Genomic DNA, 22806 nt, shown 5'->3' on the forward strand with positions numbered 1-22806 from the left:
TCCTTTAACTCTCAGAGATTAACCATTCAACACTCCGCCTCCCTGCCTGCCCTGCTGCTCAGGGCCCTCCTGTCATTTTTGGAGGCTGAACTCTGTCCTCTAGTAATTTCCCCAGAAAGACTCATGGGAACAATTTTTACTCAGTTCTCATTTATTCAACACTGTTTGCCTGTAGTTTTTTTAGAGATAAAAAATTATTTGACTTGATATAATTTCCTTGGTTTATATTTTCTTTATTTAAGTTAATTTTATATTTTGGTTAACAATCCTGTAGGTTTGGATGTTCCTGCAGATTTTCCCATCATTTCATGTTTTCATCTGTTTTTCTGGCTGTGAAAAGGATTCTGTATTTTTCAATCCCTACATCTTGGTATCCACTATTCTGGGTCCATTTCTCTAGCAAAGATGTGCCTTTTCAGATTCAAGTTTATTTTTATTTCAGAAAATATTTCTTGAATTAGGACTCCATTTTTTTCCAGTAACTTGATTCCTTCTTTAGAGACCCTACGTAGGTGTATGCTGGATTTCCCTTTGTTTGCTTCTCCGTCATTTTCTTGCTCCTTTATATTTATCCTTTCTGCCATTTCTTTTGTACATTTGCTGTATTTCTCTCCTCTCTGCCTTGGTGTTTTCTTCTGTGTTTTGTTTTGTTTCACTTTTATGTTCCTCCCATATCTATCTTTCCTACTGTGTTGATTTTATTTTTGTTTCTTTTTTTCAAAGATCTATCAGCTTTTATTTCATCTCTGCCACTTTCCTCACCATTTATTTCCAGAGGACTTTGATTTCTACTTTGTGATATTATTCCTGAGAGGCAATAGACGTTCAGCTTTTCAAATTCTTGATAAAATGTTTGCTCACAGTGTTCAGCTGATGCATGGGTTTGTTGTCAATAAATTTGCTGCCCTTTGGGTTTTACATCATTTTGGGTTTAATGGCAGCTAAAATTGATAAATGTTTGACATGTGCTACTGCACATCTTGGTTGTCTCTTGTTTATGTAGTTGATTTTTAAAAATCTGAATATATCTGTTTACACTTTTTCTTTCCAGATTTATCTTTTGGCTATAGCCTGCCAAGATTTGACCTTATCAATTTAACTTCATCCTCCTAACTGATAAACATTGTCTTCTATGTTGAGGTTATGTATGAATATATTATCTAGAGCGAATCGAAAGACAGAATTCTGTGACAATTCACTACATCCCTCTCCTAGATGATATCTGTCCACAACTACTTATCCATTCAGGTTTAATGGTTCCACATATTACTAAGTTCTTTAATCATCCTTTTATCCATCCCAGTCTCTTCAACTCTTCCAAAAGTATTTGAGTCTTTATCTGCCAGTAGTGCAATTACCTCTTTCAGTAGAAAAGCCTCTCATTTGATTATAGTGGACTAGTTAACTAAATTTGACTTTGAAATTGCTGTGAGTATCAGAGAGCACATTGGAGATTCCCGGACTAATTCTTGTCACATAACAAAAATGATGAATTTAGATCATCATCATCATCGTATTATTATATTAATATTAGTTAGCATTTACTAATTATTTACCATCTGACTTGTAACTGTACAAACCATTTTATACAAAATATTTCATTTAATCTTTAAAGTAATCTCAATATAGTAGAAACTATGACCCCCATTTATACATAGGAAATCTGACATGCAGAAAGTTCAAGTAACCCACTCACACTTACACAGCCAGTGATCAGTGGGGCCAGCATTTATACCAAGGGAGTCTGATGCTAGAATACCCTTGTAAAGCCACTACTCTATACTACCTTTCTTTATTAGCTCAGTAATCTTGGTGCTGTCCTCTAATTTTTCTAAAAGTTTGCTCCTTGTCTCTAAAATAAGGAGATTAAAATAGATGATCCCCAGGATCTTTTCCATGTCCAGTATTTTATAATTCTAGGAGAGACTTTTTTTTCTGTATTTTATATAAAACACATTTGCTTTTCTCATGTTGAGTCACCAAGAATCCACTCCCAACATTGCTCTGGAAGTTATGCTGCCTTTCCTATTTCTCAAGGGATTATACCCAAGTTGCTCTTGAGGGCGTGCCAAGTCAGGATTTGATATGTGACAAATCACTTCACTCTGCAAATGGAAGCTCCCATCCTAAGTGAGTTAATATTGCAAGCATATTCCTCGGAATGCATGCCCTTAGGAACTTAGGTAAGAGGAACCTACCTGCTTGGGGAATCGCTAACCTTCTGTCAGTTTCATTTCAATCATTCATCCCATGTGCTAAATTTACGGGCTAAGTCCATACAGCTAGTGACAACTAAAAACAAGTTCAAGGCCATTTTACAATCCCAGCCAGTCCTCCTTATACAAATGGCCCAAGAGTCACAACTGACAGGCAGTCCTAAATTAATCCTATTTGGGCTGATTCTCTGTTGTTATAGATTTCTGTGCCTCTGGCTTGCTGCTCAGTAACACCAGCTCTGGCTCCCAATGCTGATGCCTCCTTGGTGTGCCATTGTCAGATCTACTTCAAATCAAACATGCAAAGCATTTGGTCTCATTTAACCCAGCTCTTTTCCCCAAAGAGCAACTCAGAAAGTGATTTCTGTGGAGGAAAAGACTTTGGCTCATCTTCCTGTGCCTTGTGAGTTCTGTACTTCATGAAAATTTACAAGTGGGTGGGATGATGATTCAAACCGAATTCGAACCCGATGTTTAATATTTCAAATTCCTGGATGGTGTTCTCTTTGCTATGACTTTCTGCCTCTTTTATTTCTATCTTTAGATCAACCAGTTTCTTTAGAAAGATAACATATTAATGGTTCCAGAATAGGCACTGGGTTCCGGAAAAGGTGGCAGGTTCTGTGAATGTGTCTGACCCAGGAGAGTCTCCTCTCTAAATACGATAAGGCACAGGGAAGCTCCTATTCTTCTACCTTTTCTTCCTTTCATTACCACCATTTCCTACCTTTATCTTAAGTCTTTCAAGGAAATCTGGAAATGCACTTCGGTATTCACAGTCCTAGACTCAGTACCTCATTATAGAGGAAAGCTCACTCTTATGGACTTCATGTGTGTATCCTTCCAAACTTCACATGTTGAAATCCTAACCTCTAATGTGATGGTGTCAGGAGGTGCGGCCTTTGGGAGGTGATGAGGTCATGTGGGTGGAGTTGTAATGAATGGGATTAGTGCCCTTATAAGAAGAGTTGTGAGAGAGAAGCTTCTCTCTACCATGTGAGGATGCAGTAATGTGGCCATGTGCAACCCAGGAAGAGGGCGTTTACCAGACACAGGATCTGCCAGCACCTTGATCTTGGACTTCCCAGACTCCAGAACTGAGAGAAATAAATGTTATTTAAGCCACCCATTCTATGGTAAATTGTTATAGCAGCCCAAACTGATTAAGACTTCCACTTAGCTAGAAAGGAGACCTGAGTTCCGGCCCAATCTCTCTTCTTAGGACCTAACTAACTAACTAAATCACTTGAATTTCTGTTTTGTTTTTTTTTTTTTTTTTTTCAAATATACCTTCCACCACAATGATTTTGATCATTTTTAAAGTCCCTACCAACTTAAAATTGTTGTGATTATACTTATCATGAAGAACTACCACCTTAATTTTAGTGGCATAATAATCTGAATAATGAAAACCGTAGTTTCTAAGTAACTACCTGTCATTCAGACTTTTTTTCCCAAATGTAGCAATTCTGGATAGATAGCTAATTTTCCATTCTTGCTTTGGAGAGCTCCCCTAGGTGGAAAATAGAATAGAATACAGATTTAGAAGTTTAAATCTTTATTTTAAAGCTGTTTAGTCTTACTGTCTTTTGTAGGTAGAGCTTTGGTCAGAGGATCTTAGGTGGGTTGTATCATTTGCAAGAACAATTCAAGGCTTTTTCATATAAAGATATTGATCGATTACCCAAATAAAAGTTATGGGTACATTTTTCTATTAAATAGACTCAAGGACTACGTACCTATCCTGTGAGTGGCAAAAAACCCAGCTAGTTCCATACAATAAAGCAACAGTGTACACGCATAGAAGCCAGGAAAATAGAGAAGAAAATGGGGAAAGAGAAAAAAGAAACTTAGAGCTTGTTTGGAGGTTCTAGCAGGGGAGCGCAGCTACTCGTATACCCTTGACCGAAGAACGGTCCTCCTCTATCGGGGAAGGTTGTCCTCTTTGACTGAGCGTGCAGCTTCGGGAGGGACGCACATGGAGCCGTGAGGGAGGAAAGGGACACCCGCTTAGCCAGCCAGATCAGCCGAATCAACCCTGGCGATCAATGGGGTGACAGATGTCGCAGCCAGATCGCCCTCATATCCAAAAAGAAACTTAGAGAAAAAAGAAATTTAAAAAATTCCCAATGCAAAATTCCCCTGAGCCACTGTCATAGCACATCAGCCACTGATTATCAGATATTCTTGGACATAACTCATTCTGCTTTTAACCGAAGGCTGCGGCTCCTACATTCAGGGAGTGGTCTTCTTTTCTGTTACCAAAGCCATCACTTAAGCATCTTGCCCTTAGACTTGCGCAGCAGGACTTCTTTCCCAGCCTCTGGGTTTCACAGGACCCTATTCTAGCTTCCCTTGGCTGAAACCAGAGGAGCATAAGACCAAGGGGATGTCCTCATTATTGACAGCACCTCCCCTTCTAGACTGTCCTCTGAGTACCCAGTATTCCATCGATGCCACGTGGCCACGAGTCCGCTTCCAGAGCCTGTACAAGCCTTCTCCTTGATCCTTTCCACCTGAAAGCAGACCAAGCCACCAGTCTGCTTACCCTCATGCCCAAGGGGCTTGTGAGGGGCTTCTTTTGAAGATGGTGGAAGGCAGCAAGACCTTCACTATGAAGACCTAAGCTGGGCCAGACGAGGGTTTGGAGACAGCTTTCCCTGTAGCATCACATTCCAGCAGGAAACCCCAAAGTGTCCAAGAATAGTAAATTCAAACCTGACTTTCCTACTTATATGCAGGTAAATTTGTAAGGTCAGAGAATAGGCCATATTTTATGTAAGGGTCTGATAGCTTTATTTGTAACATTTTGATATTTAGACATAAGATACATGGGCTTCCATTTGTAGTGTTGGCCTGGGTCCCACAGGTGTTGGGGCTGGCCTGTCTGTAAGTTCTCTTGTCACCATGTGCCTAGCGTTTACCTTGTAGCAGCAGAGTTGGCAAAAGGCGACAGGTCTGGGTTTGTCACCACAACACTCAGAGTCTGTCAGGGGAGCAAGGCCCATAGTTCTCCTCACTTCATGACTGGAATCACCACCATTTAGGGTCAAACCGATTCAGTCCTTCTGGCAGTCTCCTAGGTCACTTCTAGGGCTATGCCCACTTCTCTAACCTACTTTTTTTTCTTTTGAGTGAACTGCAGTTAGTTCTTATATGAAAAGAGAAAATGAAATGTAGTTAATATCTGTTAGGCTCCTAGTAAACCAGGCACTGTAACGGGCCCTTTATGTGCTTGCTCATTCACCACTTAAACCTTACAGCAAAGCAGATAATATCTCTATTAGAGGAGGAAACTGAAGTTTAGAGAGTTAAGAAGAAATTGGCTAAGGAACTCAAGGTTCTTGGACTGCCCAAATTATTTGTGATAACCTCGTAACTGCCACAAAAGGGCTTTTCAACCTGAAACTCTGCCACTACTCTTCTACCTTTCAAAGACAACCCCAGAAATCTGGCTCACATGTCTGTCCACGTCTCAGACCAGCCATGTGTGGACCCTAATCCTCATACTTTGGTTTAGCCTCTTGCATGGTGGCTGCTTCCTGGTGAAGCTGAGTGTGGGCACTTGCCCTTGCTGAAGCAAGTTCAACGTGCTTTGAACTTAGAACAAATGGTGGAAAGAGTTTAAGTTCTGGTATAAAAATAAGAGCAGGTGTCAGCAACTGAAGCTTCCCAGCCAGTCTAAGTACTCAAGTTCCTGAGTAGGGCTGGGATTTCAGCAAAGGGAATGGGTAGGAAGCTAAGCCCCAGAAAATGCCTCCTTCATTTATACATCTCTATCACCAGGCTCAGCCTAATGCCCCCTGGGGAGACAGAAATTCTCATGAAGGAACAGTGTGCCGGAGGACTCACGAATGGCCTATACAAAGTGACGGAGTAAGAGAGGGTGCCTCTTGGAAGATACTGGCATTCACTGCAAGGGCTGGACTGCCCACAAATTCGAGAGAAGCCCTTTATGGGTGCAGGGTCAGTCAGGGTCTGAGTGGGGCTGAGGTTTAAGGCAGTTTACATATAGTTGAAAGGCGTTATGGAGATCAGGAATGGGCAAACTAACCTTTTCCTCTGCAGAATCTATAGTTATTCAACTTAATTCAGTAAGATTTTATTGAACATCTACTACCAGTGGGGAACTATTTAAATGTTGTGCAGAACAGTGTTAAATGAGATATGATGGCCACTGTTTTCCAGGTCCCCACTACCTCTAATGAAGGAGAGACCAGTGTCCATCCGTAATGCTAATACATTTTTCACATTAATTATTGTAGTGTGAAAAACTATGCTAATGATAAACTATTACAGAAGTACAAAATGCAGTGAAAGGAAAAGGGAAAGAGGAATTAACTTCAGTGTCTTCTGAACAGGGAGAGGTTGTTACCAATTTGTTAAGTCTCATTGGTCCAGATATTATTCATGTTCCCCTTAGGGCTGTCTACTGAATTGTCTAGAAGTAAAATATTAATTATGTAGTACATCCTGGTTTCTTTGTTTCTTTCTTTCTTTCTTTGTTTTCAGTTAAAGAAGCGATCACTAAGCTCTTCCATTTTTCTTATGTGAACTGATCTAGCATTTTCCTCTTAAAAGGAGAAGAGGTGGTTTGTAGGTATGTTTCTTCCTCTTCATTTTTAGACATATAATTTTAACCATGAGTTGCTGATTTTCTAGCTCAAGGAAAGAGTTTTTCTCTGCATTATAAACCTGATTCTGAATCCTATTAACCTTTTAAATTATGTTTTCTAGTTGATGAGACAGATTTCCAGACAATGGAATTCCTGGATAATTATTGTATTTACATAGGTATGATTTCTTGGTCAGAGAACAAACTTAAAGATAAATTAGTAGAAATGTAAAGTGATGTATGGAAAATCCTATGCCTTTTTTTCTCCCTTTGGAACATCAACTTGTGGAAATTTCTGCAGTAAGGTGGTTAGAAAGCAGTTTATTGAGAAATGATATGGTAACTGTCATTTGCAGGCTCCCTACATCTATCAGGTAAAGTGATTAAACCTGTATCCATCATTCAGCATAATTAATCAGTAAGACACAGCAGCTCATGCTCCCGTGTTGATTAATCTGTGGTTCAGGTACATACATTTCAGGTTTCAAGTTCACGTGAGAAATACATCCATCAGGGCTGCCACATGCAGTGCTGTGCCCTGTTGCAATTATAAAATGAGTAGATATTTTTTAAAGAAGAGTGGAAAGAGGTTTTTTCCTAACTGGAAGCGAAGAAGTACAGGGCAAACAGAAAGCAAAAATCCAGTAAAATAGGTCTCTTTGTTATTTATTTATTTATTTATTTTTCTTTTAAATTATGCCAAGCGATTCTCCAGTTCATGAAATAGATCTCTTATCTGAGTATAAGAGGCTTCGATTTAAGAGCCTTATCAGTCATGCAACAAATATGTATTGGGCCTCTAACACACCCTAGGGATACAACAATGTCCAACAAGCTCCTTGCTCTCAGCAAGCAGACAGCCTGGAATTCAAAGGCCAGCAATGTTAGAGAGGGACACTGCTGTCCCCTTGGACCTCATCAGCACCGATCTGAGGTTTACTGTTTTACAGGACAGATCTTTTTTATAGAGGTAGCTAACGCAGTGTCTTTTTTTTTTTTTTTTAAAGATTTTATTTATTTATTTGACAGAGAGAGACACAGCGAGAGAGAGAACACAAGCAGGGGGAGTGGGAGAGGGAGAAGCAGGCTTCCTGCAGAGCAGGGAGCCCGATGCGGGGCTCGATCCCAGGACTCTGGGATCATGACCTGAGCCGAAGGCAGACGCTTAACGACTGAGCCACCCAGGCGCCACCCGCAGTGTCTTAATAATGGTTTGGATACATGAAATAACCTTAAATGTCTCTGTAAAATTTTTAATTTTGCTTATGCAAGACCCAAATCTGTTTTGATAGTGGCAAAGAACATTCTGGTTACTGGCTCAATTCAATCATTTCACAAATGAGCAAAGCTCAGGGGGAGTTACTCACTCAAGTTCACCCAGCTGGTGATTAGCAACATTCAAATGCAAATGTATGCACTTAACCAGATTTCTGCTCCTACTCTACCATGCTACCTTTAGACAAAAATTTTTGAAAAATAAATCTGAAGTGATTTGATGTAGCTTTTAATTTAAAAAAATTCAATATTTCGATATATATTATTTTAAGCACTTAATTGTTTTATCGTAGCGATTGTTTTAGCAATTCACATGATTTAGCGGTGTGCTCCTTCCATATGTTTTCCTACATGTATAGAAACGTACAAATACATAGACACACAATATGAATATGGTTTTCAAAGTAAGTGATTATGTTTTGTGTATTGTTTAGCTTGTAAGGGTCTCCTTAAAGATTCTACTTCTGATCCTTTTCTTTATGTCCCATTTTAATCAGTCACCTGCAGGATGAGTCTGGGTTTCCCATCATAGACATTAGGGTCCAACTAACCTACCAGTTTTAGGTTGAGCAAAAAAGAAGTTCCTTTTCTTGGCTGCTATTATAACTGCCGTCTCATGACCTTGAGTGAGTTCTTCAGTCTCAACTTTAATAACTTCAGATATATCCTCTGGATATTCAGAAATCGGGCTGGGAGATGAAGGAAGAGACTAGAGAGAGAAAGCATGTGGAAGAGTGGGTACACTGGCATTTCGGAGAAACTCACAGTGGAGTTTTTCTTAGCAACTTAGAATATGTGCATATTCGTACTCATCATTTTGAATACATTTTAGGCAATGGATATTGATGGCAAAAAAACCCTCAGAAATGTATATGCAGCTATGTCTCAGCTAAGAAATGAGAAAGGGCTTTGTTTAGACAAACACAAAGTCAGGTTTTCCAATAATTTCTATAGCCAATCAGAGTTTCACAGTGTGTACTACACTCATCTAACAACTAGGTAAAATTGAAAAGGGGTTGATATTCTGGATGAGAGTTGAAATGGGTCCTGTTGCCTGAGTTCCTCCCATTATGTAAAATAAATCAGGGATTTTAACTGCTTAAGTGTTTCAGGAAGTCTGACCACTTTAAATTAGAGCTTTTGCTGACTGAAGGATATTTGTGATGAAATTAGTTTTCCTTTTAAATTTTGGCTTTTGAAGCCTGATAAAGTCACTTCCACAAAGTTGTCCATTTTTTGAATTAGTTTCTCTTGATAATCACATAAATTAAGCTGCAAAGTCTTAACTCTTGAAAAATTACAAAATCTATAAAATGGATTTTAAAAGAGCAGAATGGAAAGAAACCTACACACAACAAAAACAGCCCCTAATGTTTATTTTCTCCTTGAAATATTCTTTGTGTTTTTAAAAAACCTTAACCCAGGATATGCTCCCCTCATCTTTTCTGCTAAGCATCTCAGTCTAATAAACAAATATCTCATGTGAGGATAGCACCAAATCTTAAGCTTCTCATAAGCTCACACTGCACTGTCTGGGTTAATAAAATTGCCTTTCTCATTTACAGGTTTTTAAAGAGCTAAGCATTTAAAAAAAAATATTTTATTTATTTATTTGAGAGAGAGAGAGAGAGAGCACATGAGTGGGGGTGGGGAGGGAAGAGCAGAGGGAGAGGGACAAGCAGACTTCCCGCTGAGTGCAGAGCCTGATGTGAGGCTTGAACCCAGGACCTTGAGATCATGACCCAAGCAGAAATAAAGAGCTGGATGCTCAACCGACTGAGCCACCCAGGCACCCCAAAAGCTAAGCATTTTAATAAATGTTCTTGTGAAAAAAAATAGAGGTACCTAAAATTATTAGCAACTTTATAACTCAATAACCAATGAGACCAACAGAAGGAAACCCAAACAAATCTTTTATTTGAATAGCATTTCGGTGTTTACAAGCACTTTTTATACATTTCAGTTCACTTCATGTATGACAACCAGTAAAGAATAAAACAATGGGATCCATCACCTACCCTGCCAATTGGCACATTGTATCTTGCTATAACATTGAAAAAATGGTATTGATATTTCATATTTAAAAGATTGACAGTTATTTTACAGGAAAATTGGCAGCCTGTATTTTGTGATAACATAATCTGGAAAAACCATCTGGCTATCCAAGCTGAAGGAATAATGTATCAGTAAAGTTCTTTTAAATTGGGAGTTGGAGTAGCTGCGGGTGACTGTGGTGGCGGCGTCCAAGATGTCAACCAAGAATTTCCGAGTCAGTGACAGTGACTGGATTTGCCCTGACAAAAAAATGTGGAAATGTAGACTTTGCCAGAAGAACCAGCTGTAATAGATGTGGTCGGGAGAAAACAACTGAGGCTAAGATGATGAAAGCTGGGGGTAGTGAAATAGGAAAGACACTTGCAGAAAAGAGCTGAGGCCTTTTTAGTGCTAATGACTGGCAGTGCGAAACATGCAGTAATGTGAATTGGGCCAGAAGATCGAGTGTAACATGTGTAATACTCCAAAGTATGCTAAGTTAGAAGAAAGAACAGGCTATGGTGGTGGTTTTAATGAAAGAGAAAATGTTGAATATATAGAAAGAGAAGAATCTGATGGTGAATATGCTGAGTTGGGACGTAAAAAGAAAAAATACAGAGGGAAGTCCGTTGGTCCTGCATCTATTTTAAAGGAAGTTGAAGATAAAGAATCTGAGGGAGAAGAAGAGGATGAGGATGAAGATCTTTCTAAATATAAATTAGATGAAGATGAGGATGAAGATGATGCTGATCTCTCAAAATATAATCTTGATGCCAGTGAAGAAGAAGATAGTAATAAAAAGAAATCTAATAGACGAAGTCACTCAAAGTCTCGATCTTCACATTCACGATCTTCATCACACTCATCCTCCCCCCTCAAGTTCAAGGTCTAGGTCAAGGTCCCATTCAAGAAGTTCTTCCAGTTCGCAGTCAAGATCTCATTCCAGTTCCAGAGAACCTTCGAGATCTTGTGGGTCAAAATCAAGATCCAGCTCCAGGTCCCACAGGGGCTCTTCTTCCCCACGAAAAAGATCTTATTCAAGTTCATCATCATCTCCTGAGAGGAACAGAAAGAGAAGTCGTTCTAGATCTTCTTCATCTGGTGATCGCAAAAAAAGATGAAAAAGATCATGGTCACCCGAAAGCCAGGTGATTGGTGAAAACAATAAACAACCCTGAGCCCAGGGCCAACCCCTCGGAACACCACTACTTTACCCAGGCACCACAGGTCGTCTTCTGGATCATCCCATTCTGGTTCCCGTTCAAGTTCAAAAAAGAAATAATGTATTGAAATTTACATCTTAAAAAAAAATCAGTACAGTGCATGAAGCATATTTTTTAAGAAGTTGATGTCTTACTTGGTCAGAAATGATAAATCTGCTAGTGGAGGTGCATGCCTTTCATTGCTTTTCAGAACAATACAGCTGTGTTTATTTGTGAAATTAAAAGTAAATAGTATTTTAAGCCATAATGTCCCAAAATATATGCTCTATCATTCATTATTTACAACCATTTGCTTCACTTAAAACCATTTCAGCTATGACAAAATACTTTGTTTCCTAATTTGAACTCTTGTTTTTTTTCATTTCCAAATATGAACTGTCTGTTGACTGAAGACAGGATAACCTAGGCTTGCCTGAACTTTGGGCATGGAGGCAAGACTGTGGTAAAGTAGTTGGAAACAATCTGTTTATATTATTCTGGGAAAAGGAGTCCACCTGTTTATGTTAATCTAGTCAAAGTGATTCTTATCAGAAAAGGTAAAACTAGTTGAAAAAGCCAACTGGAAACTTATTTTGAAATTCCCTATGCTGAGAGTGCCTTAGAATCTTTGTCTCTCTCTCTTACTCAGTTTTGCTTTTTGTACCACCACATTTAATGAAGAAAAATCTTGAGAATTGCAGAAGGAAAGATGTGTTATTTCTCCTTGCCTGACACATGATTTTGAGCAAAAGTGTAAAACCAGTTCCTCTCTTTACTGGTATTACTGATGAGAAAAACATCTATTTTAAGATGTTTATCTTAATATTTTAAGAAGCTTTATGTGATATCCTTTAAAAACCCAGTTATCACATATGGTAGTGCAGACAAAGTTAAATCATAGTTAATGAGGAACAAATTGAAGAAAGCTTCAGAAGTATATTTCTCTGGTTGAAAGACCAACAGAGATATTGTGAATTTAAGTGAACATTTATTTGCCTTGAGATGTTCAAACACTGCATAAAATTTTCTTTTGAGTAACAAATGAATGCTTATTTCTGAATGACACGCAGAAATACTTATTGTTCCTATTCCCTTGAAATTACTTATGGCTTAAAATACTTTCAGAGTTTGTTTTATTTCTCAAAATTAAAATCTGGTCACTTGAGCTCCATTATGTCCTCTGGCTTAAAAACAGAAAGGTTTCTCTTAGCAGTATCTTCAGTGACAATGCAAGGTAAGTATATTAAGGGAAATCGACAGTGTGCTGGGGACTTTTTGTCATGGGGATCAGTACCCACTTTTGGGTTTTTTTTTCCTTAATTTTAAATTATTGTCTACTGCAATTAAAAATTTAAAAGTTTTAAGGTGTTCAGCAGACAGACCAAACAAAATTATTTCTTTTATTTTAAAATGAGTGATTTTTCTCTTCAACTTATCTAAAGATGAAAGCAAAATACCTTATGTAGAAGTATTTTGATAATATTTTTACAATGAACTTCCCCTTGTTTTTTTACGTCTTAATTTTCTTTGCTACATTTACTGTAGATTGCACAAGAACTTTTACTCTCTTGTAATTGTGCCTCAGACTTCTTGAAAGTCCACCTTCTAAATTGCCCAGATGATCTTCTAGAGTCTACATGTTACCATTGGTTTATTCTTGTGCTTTGTGTATTTGAAACTTTGGCTGTACTAAGCAAATGCAAGGTTATAAATTTAGCTAATAGTTTACAGACAATTCAGATGATTATGATTTCATTTGGTTTAACTAAGCTGTACTAGTTCATTTCATGAGGAAATGATGCTGTAGACAAATGTAAATAAAGCTGTGAGTGAAGCATCAAGTGGCATTTGTGAGAAATAAATTAGAATTAAAAAAAAATTAGGAGTTGGAAAGCTCGTGAGATAATTCACATCCTGGGTTCCCTTCCTCTGGAGCCTGGATGTTTATGGGGGGGGAGTGTTGCCATAAGGTGGCTTCTGTGAAGAAAGCAAAGTGCCATGATTCTGAGGGTGTGCCTACAATTATAAGAGACAACTGCCAACATGAGCCTTAGTGTGGTTTTCTTAATCTATTCTGGAATTGGCAAACCTTGATTAGATTTTGATCTAATTAGATGCAATTTGTAGTTACTTGATTTGAAAAATAATCTATGACTTTGTTGAAGTTTGCTTATGAATGTCTCATGTCACTCTGAGGAGTCTGTTAATCATATTAAACATAGATCTATCTCAATTTAAGTGAAACTGAAGGGAAAAAAACACACAACAATCTGGGTTCTAGACTGATGGAGCCTAGGGTTCTAGGTGAATTTTATTATTTTTTTCTTTTTCTTTTATTTTTTTAATTAAATTTTATTTTATTATGTTATGTTAGTCACCATACAATACATCATTAGTTTTTGATGTAGTGATCCATGATTCATTGTTTTCATATAATACCCAGTGCTCCATGCAGTACGTGCCCTCCTTAATAACCCATCACCGGACTAACGCATCCCCCCTCCTCCCCTCTAAAACCCTCAGTTTGTTTCTCGGAGTCCATAGTCTCTCATTGGCTCATCTCCCCTTCCGATTTCCACCCCCCTTCATTTTTCCCCTCCTTCTCCTAATGTCCTCCATGCTAGGTGAATTTTAAATAAGTGAATACCATTTTTACTGATGTGTTTAGCAGTAGGTAGGCATATGTGATTGTGATAAAGGCAGGGAGCAGGGTCATGAAATGCAACAGAGCTAGATTGAATCACAACTTTGTCATTTATTATCTACTCTGGCTTATAAATAGTTATTATAAGTTATTACATGATAATCCCTTCCTTCCTTTCTTTTCTTCTTTCTTCCTCTCCTCAGCTTTTTCATTCTCTCTTCTTTCTCCATTTTTATTTATATACATGAAAGATGTATATGCAATCTATGATTATATTATATAATGTATATTATATATCCATCAGGAGTTTTATTTGTGGGAAAATTTTAGTTACAAATTTAATTTCTTTAATTGACTTAAGGCTATTAAGATTTACTATTTCTTCCCGAATCCATTTTTGTAATTCTGTCTTCCAAACAATTTTTTGTATCTAAATTCTCCAATTTACTGCCATAAAGTCATTCAAACTATTCCCTTAATTATTTAATGTCTGTAGGAACTCTAGTTGTGTCCACTCTTTCATTACTAATATTTATTGATAATTTGTGCTTTTAGTTTTCTAGTTCAATGATTTCTGCTCTTTATTATTTCCTTCCTTCTATCTTAATTTGGTCTAGTTTTCCTAATTTTGTGAAATGGAAATTTCAATCATTGATTTAGATCATTCTTCTTTTCTAATATATAAATTGAAAGTCATAAATTTCCCTCTAAACACTGCATTAGCTGCATTCCACAAATTTTGATATGCTATATATTTAAACATTTTTATATAATTGACAACAAGTTATATATATTTAAAGTCTTTTTATATATGTATATTATTTACATTATACACACACACACACACACACACATCAATAACACAATTAAGGTACTGAACATATCCATCACTCCCAAGAGTTATTACCTCATAACCATTTGCCCCTTTGCAATCCGTCCATTTGGCTTCTCTTCCCCACACCCATGTAACCTCCTTTCTTATACTGTAGATTACTTTGCATATTCTAGAGTTTTATATAAATGATTCATAAAGTATGCGTTCTTTTTAATCTGGCTTCTTTCACCAGGTGTAATTATTTTGAGATTTTTCTATGTCCTAACAAATGTGAGTAGTTCATTTTATTTTTATTTTATTCTATTTTTATTTTATTTAAAAAAAAGATTTATTTTAGTGAGAGAGAGAGCACAGAGGCATGCTTATGCAAGTGGGGGGCAGGGCAGAGGGAGAGGGAGAGAGAGAATCTCAAGCAGACAGCCTCCCTCCCTGGCCCTGCTGAGTGTGGAGCCCAGTGTGGGGCTTGCTCTTATGACCCTGAGATCATGAGCTGAGCTGAAATTAAGAGTTGGAAGCTTAACTGACTGAGCCACCCAGGCGCCCCTCATTTTATTTTTAAATGGTATTATTCAATGAAACAATACAATTATATTTACTCATCCACCCTTTCATGGAAACTCTTTCTAGTTTTTGGTTATTACAAATTAAGGTTGTATGAATGTTAGGTATATGTCTTTGTGTGGACATGATTTTCTTATCTGTTGGTAAATACCTAGAATTGAATGGCTGGATTTTAGGCATATACTTAACCTTTTAAGAAGCTACCATAATGTGGGGCGCCTGGGTGCCTCAGTCAGTTAAGCATCTGCCTTTGGCTCAGGTCTTGATCCTGGGGTCCTGGGATCAAGCCCCGTGTCAGGCTCCCTGCTCTCTCCTTCTCCCTCTGCCCCTAATCCCCGACTTGCTCTCTCTCTCTCTCTCCGCTCTATGTCTCCTGACATAGTAGAATTTGTTATAAATTAGAGGAGAGTAGGTTGTCTCAGAGACATTCTTATATCCATAAAGAGTATGACCTTAATCATATAAATTTTGTTAACAAAGTTTTGTTGTTTTCAATTTTTATTTAATTACTTCCAGGTTCATATTCTTGTCATATTTTTTTAAATTAGAAACTCATGATATTAAATTTGAAAAAGCAAGATGTTTTCCTTCTACATGTATAGACTTTCACATAGAGTTACTAACATGCTTTTAAAAGTTTGAGCCAAGGGGCGCCTGGGTGGCTCAGACGTTAAGCGTCTGCCTTCGGCTCAGGTCGTGATCCCAGGGTCCTGAGATCGAGCCCCGCATCGGGCTCCCTGCTCGGTGGGAAGCCTGCTTCTCCCTCTCCCACTGCCCCTGCTTGTGTTCCCTCTCTCGCTGTGTCTCTTTCTGTCAAATAAATAAATAAAATCTTAAAAAAAAATAAAAATAAAAAAAATAAAAGTTTGAGCCAATTTATCCAGAATCTTTCAGCTGCTTTAGAGAAATGTGTGCAAAAATGTAAAAGCCTCATGTATTTATCTTTATTAATTAGAAAAAGAACATAATGATTTATACATATTGGTTAGGCTGAGTCTGTAGGTTGAAAACGAAAATTCTTTTTCAACTATTGATAACCCAAGGTAGGTTTTTGATTCAGGATTTATTGCTAATCTTGCAACAATATTTTTTATAAAATGAAGCATTTGCTATTTTCTTTTTTTAAAGTTGTCCATAAGATGCCCTCGTAAGCGAAAGGCTTAATAGGTTTTATGGCTGTGAATTACTTTCACCAATACTTGAGTACATAACATAATATATACTAAAAGTGCTGAGTCTATTCTTTGAATTGGTACAAGTTTACATTATTAAAACTTTGCTCAGTTTCTCAATTTTTCTGTTCAAATTTGATTTCAGAACATTCCGTGTTTTTTTTTCCAACTGAGCTAAACTTGAAGCTTATGGATTTATCAATACACTATGCACTTTTGAACTCTGACATCTGATCCTAAGAAATAAATGTCCTTTTTGTTCCTGTGCATAAGAGTATATTATTTGGTAAATGTTTTTATCTTAGTCTTATCTAAGCAACTGATCCATGTAGATGGAACCACCATTCCACCACACGTATTTTTATATTTCTCAAGCCAGTTATTTTCCATTCTGCCTAATCAGGCTAAATTTAAAAAGTAGCAAAACCAAATCTCCATTTCCCCTTTGGATTCCCATTAGTTAAGTTGGATGTGACTCAAATAGGAAGGTTTTCTTTTCCTGCTGGTCTCAAAAATAACTGGCCCCTAAAGACCAAACGGAAGAAATGTATTTGGAATATGAAAATAAATGCAGTCAAGTTTTGATTGAGTTGGAGGGATCATCTTTCACACATTAAGATATAACACTGTTATCAAAGAACAGAGCTAGGAGAATTAACATGTGGCTACAGTGAGTGAAAGCCATCCATTAATCCTCAAATGGATTAGAAATATTATGGCAGAAAAAATTCTTTGAGGGTGAACTAAAAGGATTTTAGTAATAGAATAAATGCTAACTTAAAGAAAATGTAGACTATTACAGAGGTCTACAGATGACTGTCTTCAGCAGGAAAAAATAGGAATTTTGGGGGAAAGATTCTGAGAAGCATATTCTCATCCAGATGCCAGACAAAATTTTCTAATAGAGCTGAGCATCTTTATTTCTTATTTCTGAGTCATTACAATGATTAGAATATGCTATAGTGATGACTGGGGATATCTACACAGGGGACAGTGTTTTTAAACCATGAACAAGTGGTTCATAGCCTCGACCTTTGTGGGTTGTGGTAAAGCTATTAAATGACCACAAGTTATAGTCACTAGCAACTGAGATCAAAAATCACATTTGTGACTTAGGAACAGTGCTTGCCAGTCATATCAAGACTTCTAAGCCATCCATTTGTTTTTGTTTTGCTTAGTTTTTTGGCATGGCTATTCTTAGCAGACATTTAGCATTAGATCTGTAAGATGGCAAGTGTTTAAGGCAACCCTAGAGGGAGGAAAGGAACTGAAGGGCTGGGCGAGCACAGGAACTTTTTAGAGGACTGACAGTGACCTAAGCATCTGAATGGGAAGATGCGATGACTTTCCAGTCAGTCCACAAAAAGAAGGGAAATGATGAGGCGCCTGGATTGGCTCAGTCCGTTAAGTGACCGACTTCTGATTTCGGCTCTGGTCGTGATCTCATGGGTCTTGGGATCAAGCCCCGGCTTGGCTCCCCACTGATCAGGGAGTCTGCTTGAGATCCGCTCTCTCCCTCTACCTCTGTCCCCACCCCCGGCTGTGTGAGCTCCCTCTCTCCCTTTCTCTCTCTCAAATAAATAAATAAATCTTAAAAAAAAAAAAAAGAGGGGAAATGGTGGCAAGTACAAAATCACAAATTAATCTTTTCTCCATGGAATTGACAAACATTACAAAAGCTGACTGAGCAGCAGTTTATGAGGGCAAGACTCCTGTAATCTTAGAAGATGACAATCTTAGCTGATTGTAGCAGAAGCAGCCAAGGGCTGGTGGCCGACAACAAGCAGAGGGGCAGTGTTTCAGAGAGATGTTCTATCTGCTCTCAGGGTTCAGGGCAGCCTTCCTGCTGTGAGTGAAGGGAAGGAATCCCAGACCCTGGTGGCATTACATTCAGTATAGTCCATCAGAAAACCCAACACTGACACATCGCATGGAACTCTGTTACGGAACAGCACACACATTCAGGTTGCTCTTGTGGGCAAGGTAAATGGATTTTATAGATATGCAAAGTACACATTTTAATGCTTTATAAGCGTGTACAGAGATTTATATTTTAGCTAAAACTCTTAATATTGCTGCATGAGATAGTTTTCCTCCCGTTTTTTAAGAATTCTATGTTTCTGGAAGAGGGAACAGACTACATAAAGTATCCCATAAAGGAGTTTACCTAGAGAAATTCTTGAAAGACTGTATGAATTGTGGCATTACCTATACTTTTTTGTACATGAAAAGCAAGTGTAATATTCTGAGACTTGAGTGCTATTTAAAAAAAATAGGTTGGAAAGAAAGGGAGGAAGGTGTTTGAAATTGGTAGAAGATCATCGTTGAGAGTAGGATGACCTACAGTCAGGAATGATGTTCTGAGGGCAGGGCAGGTATAATGATTGTACTAGAATTCTGAGCCATCTTAGCAGAGCCCTGCAAGATGGGCAGTGTGTAGACATGGGAAACAGATCATACAGAATCAGGAATGGGGGTGATTACGTGGGTGAGTTCTTTCCACATGTAACTGGTCCCTGGGCTCTGGACCAGGATGATAGCAAGTACGTTTTCTCTGGAAACAGGTTCATGGTGACTAGAACTTTGGTTTAGAGAAAAAATGGAATTCTAGCAGTACCATTGCCCTAGGTTGGAGGAGGCTTACTATTAAATAGCACTTATTTTACCTCTGAGAATGTCAGGAAAGTAGAGCAAAGCCAAAAATTCCAGCTATGCAGAACTGTAGATGGAAGTGAAAGTGGGAAACCGAGAATCAGATAGACCTCAACAAAAAGAAGTCCAAGTTCACTTAGACCTTGTTTCACTTCTCTTCCACTCTGGACATACATACACACAACAAAGCAGTTATGCTCTTATATTGCAAAATGCAATTGTGTTCTGATGCAAATATATGCAAATATATGATCTTGACACATCCAAATTATCTTTCCCCAGCCGTATTTCATTTATATAATTCACCACCACTGTTTACTATTTGTAATTTTTTCTTTATACGGAGTTTTGTCATTGTTGTTTGTTGATTCGTTTATTGCTCTTAAGGGAAAAGTGCCACCTGCTCTCTGTAGAGGCAGGTACAGAGGTCTCTTTGGAGGAGGTCTTAATTGTCCTAGAAAGGTCATGTAGCCCTTTGGTTATTTGGGAATGTCATGACTAAGCATTCATCTGCCTAGGAAATGGGTTGATAGGACTTTATATGCTTTATTCTTAGCTTTGTTTCTTCTTACTGTTGTTTTCTTTTTTCTTTTTTATTGATCCAGTTAGTAATGGCATGTCACCCAAACTCCTAAGGCTTTGATAATTAAATTACAGATCATACTATAAGATGAAATTATGCCCATGTGCTTATGGCTCTTTGGGAATGAAAAATTAGCACAAGGTTTGAAACATTTACATTTTAAATATCTACATGCTAATAAAATTCAAGATGTAGGGGTCATTTTCTTATTTGAAATATTTTTTATGTTTACCTGATAAGCATGAACAACTTCCAAATGCCTCTCCATTTGTATAATCACCTCCCTTTTGAGTGTGAGTAGAATCCATGAAAATGATATTATGACCCTCAAGATTATTTGTTAAATCATATGGCAAAAGGGGGATACCTGGGTGGGCCTAATTTAGTTACACGAGCCCTTTAAAATGAAGAGACTTTTTTTTAGCAGGTGGTAGAAAGGGAAGACAGAGAGATTCAAAGCATAAGGATTTGGCACACCATAGCTGACTTGTGGATACAAGGGGGCCACATGACAAAAAAATGCAGGGGGCCTCTGGAAGCTCAAAGTGGCTCCCTGCTGATAGGCAGCAAGAAAATGAAGACCCATCAGTCCTACTAATGCAAGGTTGCTGACAACAACTTGAACCAGCTTGGAAGCAGACCCATCCAGAAGAGTCATCCAGAAATTGTGGGTCAGAGCTTGGCCTGACTGACCCCTTGATTTTGGCTTGTGAGACCATAAACAAAGAGCCTAGTCAGACCCACCTGGACCTGTGACCCACAGAAAGTACAAGACAATAAATGGGTATTGCTTTAAGCCACCAAGTTTGTGGTAACTAGCTACACAGCAATAGAAAATCAATAGAGTCTACTATATGCTCTGTGTGAAGTGTTGAAATCACAGATGGATAGATCACTGTCACTTCTTTTGAGATGTTTACAGCAGAGTAAACAAGACAGATGCAGAAACACCAAATATAATAATGTATTGAATAAAATGATAGAAGTTGGCTATAAGATACTATGGAAATGCAGATATGTGGTACAAATTCTGTCTAGGGAAATCAGGAGACTTTCAACAGACTGTGGTTGTTAGGTTCTATAATGAGAAAATAGTATATAACAGGGATAAACAATATTACCAGGAAAAGAGACATGGATTGTTAATGTGTGAATATTCACAACCTTGCAAAACCGATTGAAGGCACAATGAAAGTCAGTTTCTGTTTTATAAGAAATTAACTGGTGTAAGTGTGAGTGTACCTTCGTGTTTGGAGAAACAGTTCTATCTGAGAATATCCATTTTATCATGTTGCAGAGAGATTTCCTCCAAGCACATTCTGATTAAGCAGTACTGATCATCAATGAGTAACTTAATTGAATTTCTATGATGTATTTAATAGCTTCCCTAGCTCAGAAAAGTAAGTTTTAAGCCTTGAAAACTGCTCTATGAGGTAAAATTAGATTCAGCTGGGGGTGACTCAAACCTCAAATAACAATAACTCAAAACCTCAAATAAGGCAGGCATTTATTTCTCTGTCATGTAAAAGTCTTGGTTGGCAGCTGGGTGGGAGTGGTCATGGCAAGTTCAGGTGTCAGGGATCTGGGCTTCTATGACTTTGAAGCATGCATGCATTATATTTCCAAGGTTGTCTCAAGATCCATTTGTCTTTTAGAACTCTGGGATTTATATTATATTCCATTCAGTGGGAAAGAGTAAGGATGATTATGCTAACTCTCCTTTCACATCTCAGTAAGGTTATTACCCAGAAATTACACATATCACTTCCATTTATAAGTTCTTGATCAAATCTTTTCCACAAAATCACTACTTGCAAGGAAGGCTAAGGAATGTGGTTCTATTTCAGATGGCCATATGCACTACTAAAAGTCAGAGATTCTATCACTGTATGTCATTCAAGTTACACACTTTGTATAGGTAACAACTAAAAGTAAGCACCCATATATTTTCTTTAAGTTTTAAATTTAAGTTGACTTTAAGAAAAGCTGAGTTATTTTTAACATTATAGTGGGGTTTTAGAAAATGCTATCAAGACACCATTTCCCAAAGTTCTTAACTTCAGGTGATAGTAGGTCATTCAGCAATGAAATTGGAAGAAAATATAGGTGTACAAAGAACTACACGTAAAAATAGACTAAATGATAGTTATTCATCTTTAAAAGGAGAGCATAAAATATACAATTTTCTAGGATATAGGGTTATTTCTTCACCTTTAAGCACTGGACATTCAGAAAAACCAGGTTAAAGTCTAAAGGTGCATTACTGACATAGTAATTAGAGTGCATGCTGTTAAGACTATGGACAAGAATTTATAAAGAATTTATATAGCTTATAGAAAAAAATTGAATTTAGCAAGTCTAACTTGGCTGAAAATGGCAAAGGCTCTTTCATGGGAGTTTGAGTGAGCATGCTATATAAACAAATAGATTTTTTTTTCAGGTAATTAATCTTTCTTTCTGCAGAAAAGTTTTATTTCTTTTAAGGTCAAACAAACTATATCCAAGGCCTTAACTTAAAGACATAAACCAAAGTAGCCATTATTCCTTATTTAGAACTTGAAGAGTGTATGTCACTAAATAGCAACTTGAATGAGTGTTGGTCAAGTCTACCCCAGAAAAGAAGTGGGTTAGAAGTAAAAAGCTATCTCATGATGGTCTTGAATATAGCAACTTATAGAACCATAATAGGTGTGAAAATCAGCAGCTTAACAGTCACTGGAGGGAGCAGAATGGATTTGGAGTGCCTCAAAAAGCTTCATTCCCAGAGAATTTTAGTACTTGAGCTGTTTGGCAGCTTCCTGATCTTGTCTTTATTGGCAGAATCTGTCTTTTTTCAATATGACTCAGAGCTCACTTGATGAGGAAAGCTCTATCCCCAGGACATTTGTCACACACACAAACACACACACATACACACACACACAATGGCAGTTGTTTAACACTGTAGATGCCTGAAGTGGCTAAGGCAATTGAGGCAAATAAGATTGCCAAAAATCTTCAAAGGAAAATTTGGGGAA

General features: G+C 37.7%; 1 pseudogene; it reads left to right on the plus strand.

Annotated features, from left to right (window-relative positions):
• The first annotated feature begins 10333 nt into the window (after positions 1-10333).
• LOC118528045 (uncharacterized) lies at positions 10334-11639 on the plus strand (annotated as a pseudogene).
• Positions 11640-22806: the final 11167 nt, after the last annotated feature.

This window comes from Halichoerus grypus, chromosome 8 (assembly GCF_964656455.1).
Source record: "Halichoerus grypus chromosome 8, mHalGry1.hap1.1, whole genome shotgun sequence".
NCBI lineage: Eukaryota > Metazoa > Chordata > Mammalia > Carnivora > Phocidae > Halichoerus > Halichoerus grypus.